This window comes from Bufo gargarizans, chromosome 2 (genome assembly GCF_014858855.1).
Source record: "Bufo gargarizans isolate SCDJY-AF-19 chromosome 2, ASM1485885v1, whole genome shotgun sequence".
Classification (NCBI taxonomy): Eukaryota; Metazoa; Chordata; class Amphibia; order Anura; family Bufonidae; genus Bufo; species Bufo gargarizans.
Window position 1 is genome coordinate 156,599,254 of NC_058081.1, and position 15,216 is coordinate 156,614,469.

Consider the following 15,216-nt stretch of genomic DNA (forward strand, 5'->3'; position numbering starts at 1 on the left):
GGAGTAATAAGGTGAGAGGTGGATTAGTCGGGCAACAGAGTTGAGGATAGGTTGGAGGGGTGCGAGGGTGCTAGATGGAAGGCCACAGAGGAGAATTTTACAGTAGTCTAGGCGGGAGATAATGAGGGCATGTACGAGCATTTTCGCAGATTCGAAGTTAAGGAAAGCACGGATGCGGGAGATGTTTTTGAGTTGGAGGCGGCAGGTGGTGGACAGGGCTCGGATGTGCGGTCGGAAGGAAATGGCAGAATCTAAGGTCACTCCAAGGCAGCGGGCTTTGTTGACTGGGGATAATGTGCAGCCATTGATCGTGATAGATAGGTCTGTTGGGGGGGTTGAACAAGATGGGGGAAAGATTATGAATTCTGTCTTATCCATGTTAAGTTTAAGAAAGCGAAAGGCGAAGAAGGATGATATAAAAGATAGACATTGTGGGATTCTTGATAGTAAGGTGGTGATGTCTGGATCAGAGAGGTAGATTTGTGTGTCATCAGCATAGGAGTGATACTGAAAGCCATGGGACTCTATGAGCTGTCCCAGGCCAAAAGTGTAGATTGAGAAGAGCAGGGGTCCTAGGACAGAGCCTTGCGGGACACCAACAGAGAGGGCATGAGGCGAGGAGGTGGTGCGGGAGTGGGAGACGCTAAACGTCCGGTCTGTGAGGTATGATGTGATCCAGGAGAGAGCCAGGTCAGTGTGGTATTGCTATAACTGTCCCGGAGAATGAAGGTAACTGGTCAGTTTTACCATATAGGGAATGCAGTAAAAACGAAACCTATAAAACTATGGATGAATTGCATTTGTTTCTAGCTTTCCACTACATCATATACAGTGTTACATGGTGCCATTAGAATGTACTACTTGTCCGCAACAAACAAACCCTCATAAGGCTTATGGCACCTGGAAGGCTGGAAGTTAAAAAACTAAAAGGCAAAAATTAAAATTCTTGAAAGGGTTAAACTGCAACAATTAAATTCTTTCTGAACTCATCCGCCATCCCCTGACTTGATTTTTGCCTTTAGTTTAGCCTTCCTCTGGGCATAAGCCATCATTTAAAATCAATGGTGTGAAAACAATGTTTTGGGGTTCTAGGTAGAGTTGAGCGAACACCTGGATGTTCGGGTTCGAGAAGTTCGGCCGAACATCCCGGAAATGTTCGGGTTCGGGATCCGAACCCGATCCGAACTTCGTCCCGAACCCGAACCCCATTGAAGTCAATGGGGACCCGAACTTTTCGGCACTAAAAAGGCTGTAAAACAGCCCAGGAAAGAGCTAGAGGGCTGCAAAAGGCAGCAACATGTAGGTAAATCCCCTGCAAACAAATGTGGATAGGGAAATGAATAAAAATAAAAATTAAATAAATAAAAATTAACCAAAATCAATTGGAGAGAGGTTCCATAGCAGAGAATCTGGCTTCCCGTCACCCACCACTGGAACAGTCCATTCTCAGATATTTAGGCCCCGGCACCCAGGCAGAGGAGAGAGGTCCCGTAACAGAGAATCTGTCTTCATGTCAGCAGAGAATTAGTCTGCATGTCATAGCAGAGAATGAGGCTTCACGTCAGCCACCACTGCAACAGTCCATTGGCATATATTTAGGCCCAGCACCCAGGCAGAGGAGAGAGGTCCCGTAACAGACAATCTGGCTTCATGTCAGCAGAGAATCAGTCTGCATGTCATAGCAGAGAATCAGGCTTCACGTCACCCACCACTGCAACAGTCCATTGTCATAAATTTAGGCCCAGCACTAGTGTTGAGCGGCATGTCCCATATTCGAATTCGCGAAATTTTGTGAATATTCGAAAGAATATTCGTAAAATATTCGCGATTATTCAAATTCGTTATTATTTCGCATATGCGATAATTCGAATTTTCGCATCGCATAATACATATGCTATGCAAAATTCACATGTGCGCTAATGAAATCGCCTTACGAAGATTCGCAACTCAATTCAATCACTAATGTATGAATGCAATGCCCTTTGCCTCTGTTCTGGGACAAGTGTAGATATTCGCATGTGCGCTAATAAAATCGCCTTACGAAGATTCGCACCTCAATCACTTTCTAGGGAATGTGAGACTTTTGGGAATCAATCGAGATACAGTGGGGGGTGATGACAGTAGTTGACAGAGTACAGATCAATGTAATCTGTAAGGTGGAAAGTAAAATAAAAAATACGAATTTTCGTTAATCAAATTTTACGAAGTTCTACGTATTCGCGAATATGGTGCTATACTATATGAATGCACAGGCCTTTGCCTCTCTGTTCTGGGGACAAGTGTAGATATTTGCATTTGCGTTAATAAAATCGCCTTACGAAGATTCGCAGCTCAATTCAATCACTAATGTATGAATGCAAAGCCCTTTGCCTCTGTTCTGGGACAAGTGTAGATATTCGCATGTGCGCTAATAAAATCGCCTTACGAAGATTCGCAACTCAATTCACTAATGTATGAATGCAAAGCCCTTTGCCTCTGTTCTGGGACGTGCCGATATTCGCATGTGCGCTAATAAAATCGCCTTACGAAGATTCGCAACTCAATTCACTAATGTATGAATGCAAAGCCCTTTGCCTCTGTTCTGGGACGTGCCGATATTCGCATGTGCGCTAATAAAATCGCCTTACGAAGATTCGCAACTCAATTCACTAATGTATGAATGCAAAGCCCTTTGCCTCTGTTCTGGGACGTGCCGATATTCGCATGTGCGCTAATAAAATCGCCTTACGAAGATTCGCAACTCAATTCACTAATGTATGAATGCAAAGCCCTTTGCCTCTGTTCTGGGACGTGCCGATATTCGCATGTGCGCTAATAAAATCGCCTTACGAAGATTCGCAACTCAATTCACTAATGTATGAATGCAAAGCCCTTTGCCTCTGTTCTGGGACGTGCCGATATTCGCATGTGCGCTAATAAAATCGCCTTACGAAGATTCGCAACTCAATTCACTAATGTATGAATGCAAAGCCCTTTGCCTCTGTTCTGGGACGTGCCGATATTCGCATGTGCGCTAATAAAATCGCCTTACGAAGATTCGCAACTCAATTCACTAATGTATGAATGCAAAGCCCTGTGCCTCTGTTCTGGGACGTGCCGATATTCGCATGTGCGCTAATAAAATCGCCTTACGAAGATTCGCAACTCAATTCACTAATGTATGAATGCAAAGCCCTTTGCCTCTGTTCTGGGACGTGCCGATATTCGCATGTGCGCTAATAAAATCGCCTTACGAAGATTCGCGCCTCAATCACTTTCTAGGCAATGTGAGTAAGATCTGAGCTGTTGGACCTTTGGGAAACAATCAATTATATGTGTACTGTAATTTTGTGGGGGGGGGAAAAAACAAAAAACGAATATTCGTTTTTACGAATATATAGCACTATATTCGAAATATTCGCGAAATCGCGAAGTTGCGATATTCGCGAAAAAAATTTGCTTTTCGAATATTCGCGCTCAACACTACCCAGCACCCAGGCAGAGGAGAGAGGTCCCGTAACAGACAATCTGGCTTCATGTCAGCAGAGAATCAGTCTGCATGTCATAGCAGAGAATGAGGCTTCACGTCAGCCACCACTGCAACAGTCCATTGGCATATATTTAGGCCCAGCACCCAGGCAGAGGAGAGAGGTCCCGTAACAGACAATCTGGCTTCATGTCAGCAGAGAATCAGTCTTCATATCATAGCAGAGAATCAGGCTTCACGTCACCCACCACTGTAAGAGTCCATTTTCATAAATTTAGGCCCAGCACACAGGCAGAGGAGAGAGGTCCCGTAACAGAGGATCTGGCTTCATGTCAGCAGAGAATCAGTCTGCATGTCATAGCAGAGAATCAGGCTTCACATCACCCAACATTGGAACAGTCCATTGGCATATATTTAGGCCCCGGCACCCAGACAGAGGAGAGGTTCATTCAACTTTGGGTAGCCTCGCAATATAATGGTAAAATGAAAATAAAAATAGGATTGAATGAGGAAGTGCCCTGGAGTCCAATAATATATGGTTAAGGGGAGGTAGTTAATGTCTAATCTGGACAAGGGACGGACAGATCCTGTGGGATCCATGCCTGGTTCATTTTTATGAACGTCAGCTTGTCCACATTGGCTGTAGACAGGCGGCTGCGTTTGAGGCCTAGTATTTAGGCGCTGGGTGACCGGTATGGATTTAGTGACAGAATTAGACTTGGAAATGCACAGTAGCGTGTGTGTGAAGTTATTCTGAATGACCCTATGTGCACCTTGAATATTATATACCCTTTTAGGGATAGATTTCAAATAGCTCTGATATAGCAGAAACCACTAAATTATGAAATTGCTAAATTGGGAATTGTATTTCAACCCAGAACAAGAAATGTGCTTGAACGGACACTAAATAACTCGCCCAGCTACAGCACTAACGACAGATTTAGCTGGATATGAATTTGAGGCCTAGTATTTAGGCGCTGGGTGACAGGTATGGGTTTAGTAACAGAATTAGACTTGGAAATACACAGTAGCGGGTGTGTGTGAAGTTATTCTGAATGACCCAATGTGCACCTTGAATATTATATACCCTTTTAGGGATAGATTTCAAATAGCTCTGATATAGCAGAAACCACTAAATTATGAAATTGCTAAATTGGGAATTGTATTTCAACCCAGAACAAGAAATGTGCTTGAACGGACACTAAATAACTCGCCCAGCTACAGCACTAAGGACAGATTTAGCTGGATATAAATTTGAGGCCTAGTATTTAGGCGCTGGGTGACCGGTATGGATTTAGTGACAGAATTAGACTTGGAAATGCACAGAAGCGTGTGTGTGTGAAGTTATTCTGAATGACCCAATGTGCACCTTGAATATTATATACCCTTTTAGGGATAGATTTCAAATAGCTCTGATATAGCAGAAACCACTAAATTATGAAATTGCTAAATTGGGAATTGTACTTCAACCCAGAACAAAAAATGTGCTTTGACGGACACTAAATATCTTGCCCAGCAACAACAGTACAGCGGTGGGTAACGAGAGATTTAGAGGGAATTAAATTTGAGGCCTAGTATTTAGGCGCTGGGTCACCGGTATGGATTTAGTGACAGAATTAGACTTGGAAATACACAGTAGCGGGTGTGTGTGAAGTTATTCTGAATGACCCTATGTGCACCTTCAATATTATATACCCTTTTAGGGATAGATTTCAAATAGCTCTGATATAGCAGAAACCACTAAATTATGAAATTGCTAAATTGGGAATTGTACTTCAACCCAGAACAAAAAATGTGCTTTGACGGACACTAAATATCTTGCCCAGCAACAACAGTACAGCGGTGGGTAACGAGAGATTTAGAGGGAATTAAATTTGAGGCCTAGTATTTAGGCGCTGGGTCACCGGTATGGATTTAGTGACAGAATTAGACTTGGAAATGCACAGAAGCGTGTGTGTGAAGTTATTCTGAATGACCCAATGTGCACCTTCAATATTATATACCCTTTTTGGGATAGATTTCAAATAGCTCTGATATAGCAGGAACCACTAAATTATGAAATTGCTAAATTGGGAATTGTACTTCAACCCAGAACAAAAAATGTGCTTTGACGGGCACTAAATAACTTTCCCAGCTACAACAGGACAACGGTAACGAGAGATTTAGAGGGATTTAAATTTGAGGCCTAGTATTTAGGCGCTGGGTGACAGGTATGGGTTTAGTGACAGAATTAGACTTGGAAATACACAGTAGCGGGTGTGTGTGAAGTTATTCTGAATGACCCTATGTGCACCTTCAATATTATATACCCTTTTAGGGATAGATTTCAAATAGCTCTGATATAGCAGAAACCACTAAATTATGAAATTGCTAAATTGGGAATTGTACTTCAACCCAGAACAAAAAATGTGCTTTGACGGACACTAAATATCTTGCCCAGCAACAACAGTACACCGGTGGGTAACGAGAGATTTAGAGGGAATTAAATTTGAGGCCTAGTATTTAGGCGCTGGGTCACCGGTATGGATTTAGTGACAGAATTAGACTTGGAAATACACAGTAGCGGGTGTGTGTGAAGTTATTCTGAATGACCCTATGTGCACCTTCAATATTATATACCCTTTTAGGGATAGATTTCAAATAGCTCTGATATAGCAGAAACCACTAAATTATGAAATTGCTAAATTGGGAATTGTACTTCAACCCAGAACAAAAAATGTGCTTTGACGGACACTAAATATCTTGCCCAGCAACAACAGTACAGCGGTGGGTAACGAGAGATTTAGAGGGAATTAAATTTGAGGCCTAGTATTTAGGCGCTGGGTCACCGGTATGGATTTAGTGACAGAATTAGACTTGGAAATACACAGTAGCGGGTGTGTGTGAAGTTATTCTGAATGACCCTATGTGCACCTTCAATATTATATACCCTTTTTGGGATAGATTTCAAATAGCTCTGATATAGCAGGAACCACTAAATTATGAAATTGCTAAATTGGGAATTGTACTTCAACCCAGAACAAAAAATGTGCTTTGACGGGCACTAAATAACTTTCCCAGCTACAACAGGACAACGGTAACGAGAGATTTAGAGGGATTTAAATTTGAGGCCTAGTATTTAGGCGCTGGGTGACAGGTATGGGTTTAGTGACAGAATTAGACTTGGAAATACACAGTAGCGGGTGTGTGTGAAGTTATTCTGAATGACCCTATGTGCACCTTCAATATTATATACCCTTTTTGGGATAGATTTCAAATAGCTCTGATATAGCAGAAACCACTAAATTATGAAATTGCTAAATTGGGAATTGTACTTCAACCCAGAACAAAAAATGTGCTTTGACGGACACTAAATATCTTGCCCAGCAACAACAGTACAGCGGTGGGTAACGAGAGATTTAGAGGGAATTAAATTTGAGGCCTAGTATTTAGGCGCTGGGTCACCGGTATGGATTTAGTGACAGAATTAGACTTGGAAATACACAGTAGCGGGTGTGTGTGAAGTTACTCTGAATGACCCTATGTGCACCTTCAATATTATATACCCTTTTTGGGATAGATTTCAAAGAGCTCTGATATAGCAGGAACCACTAAATTATGAAATTGCTAAATTGGGAATTGTATTTCAACCCAGAACAAGAAATGTGCTTGAACGGACACTAAATAACTCGCCCAGCTACAGCACTAGGGACAGATTTAGCTGGATATAAATTTGAGGCCTAGTATTTAGGCGCTGGGTGACCGGTATGGATTTAGTGACAGAATTAGACTGGGATATGGCCAAAAAATGAACAGACTATTGCTGGTTAAATGCACTTGGTGTGACAGCTTCACCCTGATGTAGGCTTTAGCCAAAAAACAACCACACCATTGAGGGTTAAATGCACTTGGTGACAGGCGCAGCTTGCCCCTGATTTTGTATATGGCCAAAAAATGAACAGACTATTGCTGGTTAAATGCACTTGGTGTGACAGCTTCACCCTGATGTAGGCTTTAGCCAAAAAACAACCACACCATTGAGGGTTAAATGCACTTGGTGACAGGCGCAGCTTGCCCCTGATTTTGTATATGGCCAAAAAATGAACAGACTATTGCTGGTTAAATGCACTTGGTGTGACAGCTTCACCCTGATGTAGGCTTTAGCCAAAAAACAACCACACCATTGAGGGTTAAATGCACTTGGTGACAGGCGCAGCTTGCCCCTGATTTTGTATATGGCCAAAAAATGAACAGACTATTGCTGGTTAAATGCACTTGGTGTCACAGCTTCACCCTGATGTAGGCTTTAGCCAAAAAACAACCACACCATTGAGGGTTAAATGCACTTGGTCGCAGCTTGTGCTGGCGCACCACAAGACACAAAATGGCCGCCGATCACCCCAGAAAAATGAGACTGACAAACGGTCTGTGCAGCCTAAAAACAGTGAGCAATTGAGGATCAGCAGCTCAATGATCCACAGCTGCAGATCGATCAGTTAATCAAGTCCTTTGGAGGAGTTAATCTGCCTAATCTCGCCCTACTGTCGCAGCCGCAACCTCTCCCTACGCTAATCAGAGCAGAGTGACGGGCGGCGCTATGTGACTCCAGCTTAAATAGAGGCTGGGTCACATGGTGCTCTGGCCAATCACAGCCATGCCAATAGTAGGCATGGCTGTGATGGCCTCTTGGGGCAAGTAGTATGACGCTTGTTGATTGGCTGCTTTGCAGCCTTTCAAAAAGCGCCAAGAAAGCGTCACAAAAGCGCGAAGAAAGCGACGAACACCGAACCCGAACCCGGACTTTTACGAAAATGTCCGGGTTCGGGTCCGTGTCACGGACACCCCAAAATTCGGTACGAACCCGAACTATACAGTTCGGGTTCGCTCATCCCTAGTTCTAGGCCCTCATCATCAGGATTAGTGATGAGCGGCAGGGGTAATATTCAAATTTGCGATATTTCACGAATATTTTGTAGAATATTCGTCATATATTTGCGAATTCGTGAATTCGCAATTATTTTCTTGATTGCAAAAATCAGCAATGTAATATTCGTGTAAAGCGCTCGCAATACAGGTGTTGCTCACTTTTGCTCCATTTTCCAAGCTGCTAGAAGTTTCCTGAGACTGGAGAAAATGGTTGGCACAGCAGAACATTAAAAATGGCTTTATATGCAAATAGAGTGCTCCAATATATTCGCGATTTCTCTAATCGGCAATTAATGATGCGCATATTTTGGAATTTAGATAATAAACTTCACATTTTAGCAGGTCTGACTACATATTACTGATTGGTGTACTAAGTATTGTTGTGACATAACAGCACTATGTCTGTAGCAATGGGCCGGCGTCATAACCCGGCATCCCCGGGCAAGTGGCGGGGCCCAATGCTCCTGAGGAGGCCCACTGAGCTGCTATGAGCACTTCCATCAATACAGATGGAAGCTCTCACTGCTGTCATTTCAGAACACGTCCCCTTCTACAAAGAACAGGCTGCCTGAGGAGAGAGACCAGCAGTGCTGGAGCAGAGAAGTGTGAAGACAGTCTGTGAGTAAGTCTGCACTGTGACTTTCTCTTCTCTGTGGGACAGGAGGGAGGGAACTATTTGTGCTGCTGCTGGATGCTGCTTCATTCTATTTAGTTGTTTTACTGTTTCATTAGGCAGTTTGCCTCCATGACACCTGCCCCCCCATCCTGTCCTATCTCATCCTCATGGAGCCCTTGCTGTCTCCTTACCTCCCTCATGTATCCAGAGCTCCTGTTCCACCCTCCTATCTCCTATTACTGCCCTGCACAGACCTCCTGCCACAACTTCTTGTATGAATCCCCCTCAGAGCCCCTTCCACCTACTTGCTGTGTCCACCCCTCCTGTCCATCCAGGGCTCCGGGCCCCTGTCTCACTCCTCTGCCTCTCATTATGGTGGCATCTGAACCGCATTCACCATAAGGACCTTCTAACGTCACAGGGTCATGTGACTCTGCCCCCCACCCAGTACTGTGCCCCTTTATACCCTGCATTGTGCCCTCTTACCACACCCTGTGCGGTGCCCCTAGTTATTCCCTGTACTGTTCCCTCTTATACCCTTTTATCCGGTCACTGTATGGTGGTTTTATTATTGTATGGCGGTGTTATCACTATATGGCGGTGGTATCGAATATCTGTATGGCCATAACTGTATCCCCCTCCCTGCCCACAGCACTTTTTTTTAGACCTGGCATGAGCGGGAAAAGATACAGATTGCGGTGCTAAGGACCTTTGCGCTACAATCTATGTCAGAAATACGCCTAATATACATGTATTTCTATATAATAAATGACCCCCTAATTGCATTATTCGGGGGTAGGGCTAATATCTTTTTAGTATATAGAGTCTAGTGTATTATACTGTGCCCTGTATTTCCCAGTAGAAAATGATTCTTGGGAGACACAGTCCTCATCCCTGACCACCAGGACCAGGTAGCGCTCTGTCAGTACATGGCGGCCTCCCCTCTCCGCCACGCTGCTCCGCTGTGTCCTGGTGCTTATTCTGACACTAAGGCTGGGTTCACATCCCATTTGTGCCTTCCATTTAATGTATACCAAAAATGTATACATTAACAGATGCCTCAGACTGATGCTGTACAGTGGCGTCCATTCACCAGACAGTTCCATTGTAGAAAAACATATAAGTTAACATATGCATTTTTTTACTGGACTCTGCAGCATACAAAAATGTGGAGTGCTGCACATTTGTATACATCAAACCGATAGCAAAAACGTGATGTTAACCCACTGGGGGGGGGGCGTACAAAAATTAGCTGTGGGGCCTAGTCAGTTCTAGCTACATCACTGCACATCTCCTTCTCTCCTCCAGGCCCGACCCAGGGTGACGTCATGACGTGTGTCTCACTGCTGCAGTGGCCCTGAGGAGAGGAGGAGAGAAGGAGTGCAGAGAGCTGTGGTTAGTGGATGACAGGACCGCCGTCTTCCCTGCGCTCCAGAAATGATAGGCATGTGAGGGGGCCACTGGTGGGTCATTACACTGTGAGGGCCCCTTACACAGTATAATGACCCCCAGTGCCCCCCATTTAGTATAATGATCCCCATTGACCCTCAATTTAGTATAATGACCACCAGAGCCCCCATTCAATATTATGACCCCCAGTGACCACCATACAGTATAGAAAACCTCAGGGATTGGCAGCACTACTTATCCCACATACTTGGGTACAGACCGGTAAACAGGCTTCAAGCCGGATGGTGCACGCAGATAGGGATCCTGGCTGGGGGTCCCGACTCTTCCAGAAACTTCAATTGTCTGCAGCACTCGCCAGTAGTTGGTGAAAAATGGTGATTTATTCACTCAGACAGCTAGATTACAGCCTGTAATCCAGCTGTCTGAGTGAATAAATCACAATTTTTCACCAACTACTTGCGAGTGCTGCGGATTATGGAAGTTTCCACCATACAGTATAATGACCCCAGTGCCTTCTCCATACATTATTCCCCCTGTGTGGGGGCTACTTGGGGTCATTATTCCGAATGCAGGAGAATGTTTTTTTTTATTCTGAATGGAGGTCCACTGGGGGTCATTATACAGTGTGGGGGGGGGGCATTGGGGGGTCAGTATACTGTGTAAAGGGCCACTAGTGGTCATTATACTATATAGGGGCCACTGGGGGTCATTATACCATGTGGGAGCCACAGGGGGACATGTAAATGTAAAAAAATACCTCAAGGGGGCCCACTGGGATTTATCGCCCAAGGGATCACATGAACCTGGAGCCGGCCCGGTGTAGCACGTACGTATGGACAGCAGAACTTATCAGCTACACTATATCAGGATATAAACTACACTGAGTATCTCCCACTAAGTATCTGCATTATATATATAAGCTAACTAACTAACTAACTAACTAACTAACTAACTATCTAATGTAATAAGTGGAAAGCACAGAGCACAGCAATGACACTGCTGTCTCTCTCAGAACTGCAAAATACTGCATACAAGGGCTGCTGGGGAGGTTCTTATATAGTAAGGGGTCGGCAACTTTCCTATTGGTTGCTAGGGATGTTGCTAAGCTCAGACAAAGACATTGCAGCCTTCTCATTGGCCCACAAGCAAAAAGCAGGGAGGGGTCATGAAAAAAAATCTAGACTATAAAAAAAATGAATATATATGACTATATTCTAAATATTTGCGAATTCTCGAAGGGCCGATATTTGCGATTAATATTCGCTATTTGAATATTCGCGCCCAACACTAATCAGGATAATATCTTATAAATAAGAGTTTACACCCTGGAAGAAGTCAGACTAAAGGTAAAATGTGAATTGGAGTGAAAGAGGCTTTGTTCAGAAAGGACTTGATCTACGTGTTACATAAATCAATTTTATTTCCATTTAAATTGATAGTGTAGTAAATTTTATCACATAGGTATCATGTGATTTATCATGTAGAATCGGCTGGCATGAATTGTCATCTTTGCTTCTTGAGATTGTTCCTGGTTGATTTGTATCTGGATCCAGGCTGAAACTCAATTGCTTATTTTACTTTTAAAAGACACAATTTTTTTTATAAAGTTGTATGTCAACTGCAATTTTCAAAACAGTTCAAGCTGCTGTATCATAATTAGAGTGGAAGTGGAATTCAATCCAAATTTCTGGAAAAATTTGATTTGCAACGAATGCGAATTTCCTTGCGCTTCGTGGTAACGAATCACAATTTTCCTAAAATGGCGGCTACACATGTGAAGACTGAGGACATGGGGCAAGGAACTGTGGGAAGGCGGGATCACCCAGATTGACATGCCTGCATGCAGCCAATCAGCAGCCAGCCAGCCCTATAAATACGGCAGCCATTTTAGATTCTGCCATTTTCCAGCCTTCAGAGTGCAGGGACAGACGTTTCAAGGGGCTAGTTGGAAAAACCTCCATGTTTAAAAAAAAAACAACTGAAAAAAAGATTTATAAGTGCAGGTAAAGGATAGGGAGGAATCATTTCACAGCATCTTGGTGCAGAGACACATCAGAAGGCGCTAGGTACATTGATAGGAAAGTGATTTACAAGTGCAGGGAACGATTATTTGTTGATCCAAATAGTCATTAGACAGCTCTGACATTACAGCTTTTTGTTATTGGGCAGCAAGTGTTATGTTGGAAAGCCTTTAGTGGCTTATATCTTAGTATCTTATTCAGTGCGACCAGAAAAATATATACGCATTTCACTTCTGCAGTTACTTCTGTTGAAAGCGTATAGGGGCATATTTCCGTACAGCAAGAAAAATATATACACACTGCACTGTGGAAGTTATTTCTGGTCAAAGCATATAGGGGAGTATTACAGTAAAAAAAGAAAAATATATATATGCACTGCACTGTTGCAGTTATTTCTGGTGAAAGTATATAGGGGCGTATTACAGTAAAAAAAGAAAAATATATATGCACTGCACTGTTGCAGTTATTTCTGGTGAAAGAGTAATAGGGGCGTATTATAGTAAAATAAGAAAAATATATATGCACTGCACTGTTGCAGTTATTTCTGGTGAAAGCGTAGAGGGGCGTATTTATAATGCAAGGCACCAACAAAACAGACCAGTGAGGATGAAGTCAAAGGGGTTTATTAACACAATAAACAAAGTCCAGGTAAACTTCACTGGGCAAATATCAGGCAAACAAAAAACGAAGGGAAGCCAGGAGTAGTCCCAATCCATGCATAAGTCTCTGTGCAACTTGCCAGGTAAACGAATGCATCACGGAAAGTCCCGGGTCCTGGGTCCCACTGGAACGGACAGAGTTCCAGCAATCTAGCTAGCAATACTGACCTGCACCTGGATAAGGAAGGATAACAGTGGGCACTGACCGACCTGGGAGGCCACCTTTTATTTGCTTTCTAACAAATCCCGGGGCGCCAAGTGTCCACTCCCCATAGGTCATGATCCTGCCCTACACCTGTGTACAAGGCTTTGGTCGGTCATTAGTCAATTAGACCAATGCCGGCCCCCTAATCCACTTTTAACTTGCGGCCAGGTGCTATTCCCTTCGCTGGTCAGCGAAGCGCATAAGAAGTGTGTATGCGCGACCACGTATCCCCTTGCGAACCCGCTTTCGAACATACATGTGGATGCACGACAGGCTCTGCAAGAGTGCGCGAGCGTATCAACATGGAGACCAGAATGGAATCCGCAAAATATGCACCGGAGACAAGCTCAGCCGCAGCGCACTGCCACTAGTCCGACCAAGCTGGCCCGAAAGCCATGCGGTCTTCCCCTCCAGCGCAAATGTGAGCGCATCCCTGCATCGGTTCGCTATGGGGTTGAAGCTGGTGTATCAATGGAGACACGCATAACCTGTCCCGCAGCTCCACGAGGACCCTTTTTGGTAACACCGGAGTGCGAGACAGGTGAGGATCGTAAAAAAAAGACAAATATATACACACTGGACTGTTGCAGTTATTTCTGTTGAAAGAGTATAGGGGCGTATTTTAGTACTACCAGAAAAATACTGTATTTTTCACCACATAAGATGCACTTCCCCCCCCAAAGTGGGGGGGGGAATGCCCCTGCGTCTTATGGGGCGAATACTAATGAAGCGCTTCCATTATGGAAGCGCTTCATAAGTAACGGAGGACCAGAAAGCAGTAAAGGCTCTGTACTCACCGCTTCCTGGTCCTCGGCTATCGGCTGTGCAGGGCTGCGCACAGCGTGAGGGCGCTATATGACCTCACACTGTGCGCCACGATATACCACGGACAGCAGGATGAAGAGGATTGTGATGTGAGGAGCGGTGACGTCCAGGAGCAGGAGAGGTAAGTGAGTTTTTTTTATTTTATTTGCACTGGGGGCTGATGGCTGACATATAGGGTCTGATATATGGGGGCTGATGGCTGAATATACGGGGGCTGATGGCTGAATATATGGGGGCTGATTGCTGACATATATGGGCTGATGGCTGAATTATGGTGGCTGCTGCCTGACATATGGGGGCTGATGGCTGACATACGGGGGGTGATGGCTGACATATAGGGCCTGATAGATGGCTGACATATGGGGGCTGATAGATGGCTGACATATGGGGACTGATAGATGGCTGACAGATGGGGGCTAATAGATGGCTGAAGGTTTGAGGGGTTGATCTGAGGCATTGGGGGTCTGATCTGAGGTCTGATTGACATTGGGGGTCTGATTGGGGCTGTAAGCTGAGGTCTGATTAACATTGGGGGTCTGATTGCTGGTCTGACCTGAGCTGTAATGGAAAATATATTTTTCTTATTGTTCTCCTCTAAAACCTAAGTGCATCTTATGGGCCAGTGCGTCTTATAGGGTGTAAAATACGGTATATACGCACTTCACTATTTAATTATTTTCTGGTTAAAGCGTATAGTGACCTAATTCATTATAACAATATATATTGTCAGGTCACTTCTGCAGTTATTTCTGGTGAAAGCGTATAGGGGCTAATTTCATTAAAAAAAAGAAAAATATATATGCACTGCACTGTTGCAGTTATTTCTGTTAAAAGCATATAGGGGCGTATTACAGTAAAAGAAGAAAAATATATACGCACTGCACTGTTGCAGTTATTTCTGTTGAAAGCGTATAGGGGCGTATTTCAGTAAAAAAAAAATACATACATATACCCACTGCACTGCACCAGTTATTTCTGGTGAAAGCATGTAGGAGCATATTACAGTAAAAAAAAGAAAAATATATACTGTATACGCACTGCTGCAGTTATTTCTGGTGACAGCGTATAGGAGCGTATTACAGTAAAAAAACAAAAATATATACTGTGAC